The sequence below is a fragment of the Oncorhynchus mykiss genome, chromosome 9 (assembly GCF_013265735.2).
Source record: "Oncorhynchus mykiss isolate Arlee chromosome 9, USDA_OmykA_1.1, whole genome shotgun sequence".
Classification (NCBI taxonomy): Eukaryota; Metazoa; Chordata; class Actinopteri; order Salmoniformes; family Salmonidae; genus Oncorhynchus; species Oncorhynchus mykiss.
In genome coordinates, this window is record NC_048573.1 from 19253835 (window position 1) to 19262475 (window position 8641).

The following is an 8641-nucleotide window of genomic DNA, read 5'->3' on the forward strand; positions in this document are numbered from 1 at the left end:
GTAGCAGCAACATACAAAAGGGAGGAGGGGAGGGTCAATGTAAATTGTCGGGTGGCGGTTTTATGAATTGTTCAGCAGTTTTATGGCTTAGGGGTAGAAGCTGTTGAGGTGCCTTTTGGTCTTAGACTTGGCTCTCCGGTACTGCTTGCAGTGCGGTAGCAGAGAAAACAGTCTATAACTTGGGTGACTGGAGTCTGACAATTTTATGGGCTTTCATCTGACACGCCTATTATATAGGTCCTGGATGGCAGGAAGCTTGGCCCCAGTGAGGTATTGGGTCATTCGCGCAACCCTCTGTAGTACCTTACGGTCAGATGCCGAGCAGTTACCATACCAGGCAGTGATGCAACCAGTCAGGATGCTCTCGATGGTGCAGCAGTAGAACCTTTTGAGGATCTGGGTCCCATGCCAAATATTTTCAGTCTCCTGAGGGGGAAAAGGTTATGTTGTGACCTCTTCACGACTGTCTTGGTATGTTTGGACCATGATAGATCGTTGGTGATATGGACACCAAGGAACTTGAAACTCTCGACCCGCTCCACTACTTCCCCGTCGATGTTAATGGGGGCCTGCTCGGCCCGCCTTTTCCTGTAGTCCACGATCAGCTCCTTAGTCTTGCTCACATTGAGGGAGAGGTTGTTGTCCTGGCACCACACTGCCAGTTCTCTGACCTCCTCCCTATAGGAAGTCTCATCGTTGTCGGTGATCAGGCCTACCACTGTTGTGTTGTCAGCAAACTTAATGATGGTGTTGGAGTCGTGTTTGGCCACGCAGTTGTGGGTGAACAGGGAATACAGGAGGAGACTAAGAGTGGGTCTTGGGTGTCCGGGAGGATGCTGTTGATGTGAGCCATGACCATCCTTTCAAAGCACTTCATGGCTACTGACGTGAGTGCCACGTGGCGGTAATCATTTAGGCAGGTAACCTTCACTTCCTTGGGTACAGAAACTATGGTGGTCTACTTGAAACAGGTATTACTGACTTGGTCAGGGAGAGGTTGAAAATATCAGTGAAGACATTTGACAGTTGGTCCGTGCATGTTTTGAGTACACGTCCTGGTAATCTGTCTTGCCCAGCGTCTTTGTGAATGTTGACCTGTTTAAAGGTTTTGTTCACATCGGCTACCGAGAGCTTTATCACACAGTCATCCAGAACAGCTGGTGCTCTCGTGCATGTATTGACGCTTTGCTTGTTTGATGGTTCCTCTGTGGGCATAGCAGGATTCCTTATAAGCGTCTGAATTAGTCTCCCGCTCCTTGAAAGTGGAAGCTCTAGCGTTTAGCTCGATGCGTATGTTGCCTGTAATCCATGGCTTCTGGTTGGGATATGTTCGTACAGTCACTGTGGGGATGATATCATCGATGCACTTATTGATGAAGCCGATTCCTGAGGTGGTGTATTCCACAATGACATTGGATGAATCCCGGAACATATTCCAGTCTGCGCTAGCAAAACAGTCCTGTAGTGCAGCATCAGACCACTTCCGTACTGAGCGAGTCACTGGTACTTCCTGCTTTAGTTTTTGCTTGTAAGCAGGAATCAGGAGGATAGAATTATGGTCAGATTTTCCAAATGGAGGGCAGGGGATCGCTTTGTATGCATCTCCTTGTGTGGAGTAAAGGTGGTCTAGGATTTTTTTCCCCCTGGTTGCACATGTGACATGCTGGTAAAAATGTTGTAAAACTGATTTATGTTTGCCTGCATTAAAGCCCATGGCCACTAGGAGCGCTGCTTCTGGGTGAGCATTTTCTTCTTTGCTTATGGCCTTATAGAGTTGGTTGAGAGCGGTCTTAGTGCCAGCTTTGCTTTGTGGTGGTAAATAGACAGCTACGAATAGTACAGCTGAGAACTCTCTTGGTAGAAAGTGTGGTATACAGCTTATCATAAGGTACTCCACCTCAGGTGAGCAACACCTCGAGACTTCTTTAATATTAGACATCGCACACCAGCTGTCTTTGACAAAAAGACATACACCCCCACCCCTCGTCTTACCAGTGCATGGAAAATCCCTCTAGCTCTATATTGTCCGTATCTTTGTTCAGCCACGTCTCTGTGAAACATAAGATGTTACAGTATTTAATGTCCCGTTGGTAGGATAATCTTAATTGTAGGCCATCAATTTTATTTTCCAATGATTGCACGTTACCAAGAATAATGGAAGGCAATGGGAGTTTACTCTCTCGCCTCCGGATTCTCAGAAGGGTGCCCGATCTGTGGCCTCTTTTCCAGCGTCTTTTCTTCATGCAAAAGGCTTGGATCTGGGCCTGTTCCAGTGAAAGCAGGATATTCTTCTCGTCAGACTCGTTAAAGGAAAAGGTTTCTTCCAGTCTGCGGTGAGTAGTCGCTTTTCTGATGTCCAGAAGTTATTCTTGGTTATAAGAGACGATAGCAGCAACATTATGTACACAATAAGTTAAAAAATAAGTTACACAAAAAGCAAAAAAAATTACAAAATAGCACAATTGGTTGGGAGAATGTAAAACGTCAGCCATGTTCTTCGGCACCACCTCCAGGTATTGACAACAAGCGGACCGCCACCGGACCCCGGCCCCCCGGTATTGTCTCGAGCAGATGGTATTGCGGTCCAGTAGAGACCTGCCACACCGAGTAGAGTCCCGCAAACTTTCCCCCCGCTTTATCGTCCCTTTCCCTATTTCCAAGATTATTAGCCCCTCTGCTGTTTGTCTTCTGTTGCCCCGTACCCTCTGCAATCATCTTACTTTTCGTATCTCACAGCCCTTTGTCTCCTGTTTCTAGGCCCACCCCTATTCCCCTTCTCATCGACGGCCAACCGGCGTGAGCAGTGAGGTGCCTCCTGAAGATTCAACCTTGGGGCAGGGCATTCCAGTACCTGGTTGACTGGGAGGGTTATGGCCCGGAGGAGAGGTGCTGGGTCCCCGCCAGGGACATCCTGGACACAGGCCTCATTGCTGAGTTCCAACGCCGGCACCCTGGTCAATCAGGTATCCGCCCAGGTAGGACACCAGGTGGCGTCCTATCTGGGGGGGGGGGGGGTACTGTCCCACGCTGATCTGTTTCACCTGTCTTTGTGCTTGTCTCTACCCCCCTCCATGTGTCTCCTATCTTCCCCATTATCCCCAGTGTACTTATACCTGTGTTCTCTGTTTGTCTGTGGCCAGTTTGTTTTGTTTCGTCAAGCCTACCAGCGTTTTCCCCGTGCTCCTGTCTGTCTCTAGTTCCTGTTTTCTAGCTTTCCTGGTTTTGACCATTCTGCCTGCCCTAAGCCTGAGCCTGCCTGTCATTCTTTACCATGCCTTACCACCCTGGAATACTGCCCTCTACCTGCCCTGACCCTGAGCCTGCCTGCCGTTCTGTACCTTTCTGACTCTGCTATAGACTACTGACCCCTGCCTGCCCTTGACCTGTTGTTTGCCTGCCACTTGTTTGAGTTATAAACTTTTGTTCCGAAAAAGTCTGCATGTGGGTCTTCTCCTGAGCCTTGACATTCTGACAGTAATATGTTGCTGAATCTGAGAGCTGCATGTCTGAGATCCGTAGGTGTTTATTCCTTTGCCACTTTGCACTGAAAAGCGAGGTTTGCCTTTGAAATGCATTGTGGAATGTAGCATTATTGACAAAATTCAAACAACAGAAATCTCATAATTAAAATTCCTCATACATACAAGTGTTATACACCATTTTAAAGATAAACTTTTTGTTAATCCAGCCACAATGTACGATTTCAAAAAGGCTTTACAGTGAAAGCACACCATGCGATTATGTTAAGTCAGTGGCTAGCCACAGAAAACCATACAGCCATTTTCCATAAAAGGAGAGGTGTCACAAAAGTCAGAAATACCGTTAAAATGAATCACTAACCTTTGATGATCTTCACCGGATGGCACTCCCAGGACTCCATGTTAGACAATAAATGTGTTTTGTTCGATAAAGTTCATCTTTATGTCCAAAAACCTTATTTGAAATTGATGCGTTATGTTCAGAAATGAATTGTCTCAAACAAACATCCGGTGAAATTGTAGAGCGCCACATCAAATTACAGAAATACTCATCATAAACATTGATGAAAGATACAAGTGTTATACATAGGATTAAACGTCTTGTTTATCCAGCTGTTGTGTCCGATTTCAAAAAGGCTTTAAGGCGAAAGCACACCATGCGATTATGTTAGGTCAGCACCTAGCCTAGCCTAGTCAGTTAGTAGAAACATGTCAAACAATGTATAATCAATCTTTAGGATGTTTTTATCATAAATCTTCAATAATATTCCAACTGGACAATTCCGTTGCAATTAGAAAGGAAAGAGAACAAGCGTCGCGCTCACGGACACGCGTGAGACTAAACTAATGTCTTTCAGCTTGACCACTTGTTGAAACAGCTCTTATTCGATCCCCTTTCACAATACAAGCCTGAAACAACTTCTAAAGACGGTTGACATCTACTGGAAGCCTTAGGAAGTGCAATCTGAGCCCACAGACACAGGATATTGGATAGGCAATCACTTAAAAAAACTACAGATTTCCCACTTCCTGGTTGAATTTGTCTCAGGTTTTTGCCTGCCGTATGAGTTCTGTTATACACACAGACAGTATTTTAACAGTTTTGGAAACTTTAGAGTGGTTTCTATCCAAATCTACCAATTACAGTGGGGCAAAAAATTATTTAGTCAGCCCCCAATTGTGCAAGTTCTCCCACTTAAAAAGTTGAGAGAGGCCTGTAATTTTCATCATAGGTACACTTCAACTATGACAGACAAAATGAGAAGACATGAGAAAAAATCCAGAAAATCACATTATAGGATTTTTTATGTATTTATTTTATATTTATTTATACAGCCCACCATGCTCTTTACAGATAAACTGAAAATCACTTACTGTATATGATCAATGCTAAAAGTGGACTAATGCTAGTCATTTTGCAACACATGGCTGGATGAAAGCTGTCTAATACTCTGTTATAACTCTTATCTGGATAGATAGTCTGTGTAACAACAATTCAAATATCCAACAACCTTTTTTTCCATCTTGGCAATCATACTTTAAGAACCGATTTACCATCACAGGTTCATTTTAAAATATGTTTTTCATGTAGTTTGTTTCTTTTTTGAAGCATACATTATATGTAGCTTTATGCTCTTGGTATCAACATCAGTTGTGTGCCTTAGATATCTTTGGTTCCATCACTTGCAGCAGTTACAGTTCTCCTGATGACCTATAGGAGGACTGTTATTCATAGAACGTTATTTGATACTGTACGTACAGGATGAATAGGGGTGGAGCATCATGAGTGTATAAGGGGGTAACACCTACAGGATGAAGCAAGTGTATTTTATGTCAGTCTTGCTTTCACTATCATTCACAGAAAAAAAGCACTAACTGAAATGTAACATCTGAGTAGGGGTCAGAGGTGTAACTGGGTGGGTAGGGCTCTTGGCTGTAGTCTGGATACACCTTCTATTCTACACTCTGTAAATTAATGATTACAGTTCAAGAATGGATAAAACCTATGATCTTGTAAGTGATAAGATACTACATGGCATGCAGTATGTCAGTAGGTCTGTGTTTCTAATTGTGATGGGGGAGAACAACAACTGAAGAGAGTAACTGACTGACACCACATAGACATCCTGCTGAAAACCACAGGGTGTGTAGAAGTTCAGCAGGCCTGTCCTAAGCGTAGATATTTTCTCGTCTTATGCTGACAGTAGACCAAAATGTCCAGGTACCTGTGAAAAGCTTAGTGCATGATGAGTGCTTGTGTTTGGCATGGTAATAGTAGGTTGTCTCTGCAGAAGCACTCTTGACAAGCATTCATACAGGCATACTGCATGTACAGAAAACAAGAGGAGGAAGAAGTCAATTTCAGATGGTATCAGATGTTTTAATTCATATTTATAAAAAAAGGTACATACACAGGGAGCAATTCAATCAATTAACATAAAACTTTTTAGGCAAGGTCACAGACCATTAATATTAAAAACACAATATGATCAACTCAGCAATCTCAATAAATATCATAAAATACAATGCTTAAGTGATGATCTCCAGAAGTTACCGCAAAACCTATCTCAAGTATGGTTTTAGGTTGATCTATTTCCTGATGAGGTAGAGGATGATGAAGATGGTCAGACAGCAGAGGAGAACTCCAGTTCTTATGATGGAGAGAAGGACCTGGATTTTCATCTGTGGATAATAGTCATCAAATTCAATGTACAGCTTGGTCCCGTTCCCAAACAGTATCTCCCAACATGAGGCCACAGCGCAGTAGTAAGTCCCAGCATCAGAGAGGCTGAGGTTCCTCTTGGGGAGGTTGTAGACACAGCTCTGTGTAGGAGACCCATCCTCAGGGCTCTTCTCACACTGATCACTCCTGTCTCTATTGGTGTAAAGGATTCCTGGACGGGATTCTCCTGAGCCATGTCTGAACCAAAAGACACGGTGTTCTCCTGCACAGGTCTCAGTGTGTATTGTACAGTTCAGAGTCAGAGTCTCCTGGCTGGACTGACTCAGACACAGGCTGCTGTACAACGATGGTGTTTCTGGATGCCGATCCTGACAAAAAGGTTTTCACGTCAGTAAATGTGTTTCCTTTTTTGTGTCCTAACTCAACATTTGTTGAAAACTACAGTAATGTCTGATTTTGAGAATACCTCACATTTAATGAAGACATTGTATATCCAAAATGTAAAGTGCAAAAATTATCAAGAATATACGTAGTTGCAGAAAAATAGATTCTAGTTATTTTCTCTCTAAAATCAGATTTTGTACCTTTAACAATTAGAATGGTTCCTTTTCAAAAGTCCACCTTGTTGGAAATATAATTCCCACAGTGATATGTTAATGAATCTGAGAGCTGCATGTCTGAGATCCATAGCTGTTTTATTCCTTTACCACTTTGCACTGAAAAGCAAGGGTTTCCTTTAAATGCATTGTAGAATGTAGCATTATTGTCATACTTGTAAAAAGTTGTCATGAGGATAGTCACCCAAGCTTTGCTTGAACCACAAGAAGTGTAGTGTCAAGTTGCCTTCATGGAAGCAGTGCAAAGTCACTGTGTCTCCTTTGTTGGCTGACACTAGGCGCATGGCTGAGGATTGTACCGCAGCTAGAATACACACAAAGACAAACATGAATAGCATCAATAAAGTTCTTTGGTGTCTTCAAATTTAAGGTGTACCCCCTCTAAGCACAGTAGTGTAAAAGTTGAACCTACCCATCTCCCTGAGAAGTGGAAATATCAGGCAGTGTGATGATCATCTTTGAAGATGTCATCCTCTTTACTAACTGTGTCTTGAGTGGAGAAGTCTACCCAAGTAGGCCACACTTCAACAGTGGGCTATTTGGTGATTGGTTGAACTGTCATTTTTGTTGATGCCTTATCCAGCCCACCATGGTCTTCACAGGTAAACTGAGAATCCCTTACTGTAAATAATCAATGCTAAAAGTGGACCAATGGTAGTAATTTGCAAAACTGGCTGGATGAATGCTGTCTAATACTCTGTTAAAACTCTTATCTGGATGGATAGTCTGTGTAAGAACAATTCAAATATCATCAACTTTTTTCCCTTATTGGCAATCATACTTTACCACCTGAATTACAATCATAGGTTTAACTTTTTTTTAAAGCATTTGAAGCATACATTATATGTACCTTTATGCTCTTGGTATCAAAATCAGTTGTATGAAATATCTTTGGCCTCACCACATGCAGCAGTTACATTTCTCCTGATGACCTATAGGGGGACAGATATACATAGAACCTGACTTGATACTGTACATACAGGTTGAACACGGCTGGAGCATTATGAGTGTATAAGGGGGAAACACCTACAGGATGAAGCTACTCTATTTTAAGAAGTGGTGGGAAAAGTACCCAATTGTCATACTTGAGTAAAAGTACAGATAACCTAAATAGAAAATGACTCAAGTAAAAGTGAAAGTCTCCCAGTAAAATACGACTTCAGTAAAAGTCTAAGAGTATTTGGTTCTAAATATATGTACGTTTCAAAGTAAATGTAATTGCTAAAATATTCTTAAGTATCAAAAGTAAAAGTAAAAGTATAAATCATTTCAAATTCCTTATATTAAGCCAACCAGACGGCACCATATTCTTTTTCTTTTTTTTACATTTACGGATAGTCAGGGGTGCACTCCAACGCTCAGACATCATTTACAAACACTGCATTTATGTTTAGTGAATCTGCCAGATGAGAGGCGGTAGGGATGACCACGTGTTCTCTTGATATGTGCGTGAATTGGACCATTTTACCTGTCCTATTAAGCATTCATCATGTAACAAGTACTTTTGGGTGTCAGGGAAAATGAATGGAGTAAAAAGTATAATATTTTCTTTAGGAATGTAGTTAAGTAAAAGTAAAAGTTTTCAAATATATGAAATGGGAAGTAAAGTGCAGATATCCCAAAAAACGAATTAAGTCATTAGTACTTTAAAGTATTTTTACTTAAGTACTTTACACCACTGATTTCATGCTACTTTCACTATCATTCACAGAAACATTAAGTGTAACACCTGATAGTTTAGCAGGGGTCAGAGGTGTACCTGGGTGGGTAGCGCTCTTGGCTGTAGCCTGGATACACCATCTACTCTACACTAAACTAATGATTACAGTTCAATAATTGATAAAAACCTATGATATTGTAAG

General features: G+C 42.0%; 1 pseudogene; it reads right to left on the minus strand.

Annotated features, from left to right (window-relative positions):
• Window positions 1-6068: 6068 nt before the first annotated feature.
• Window positions 6069-7250, minus strand: LOC110532954 (annotated as a pseudogene).
• Window positions 7251-8641: the final 1391 nt, after the last annotated feature.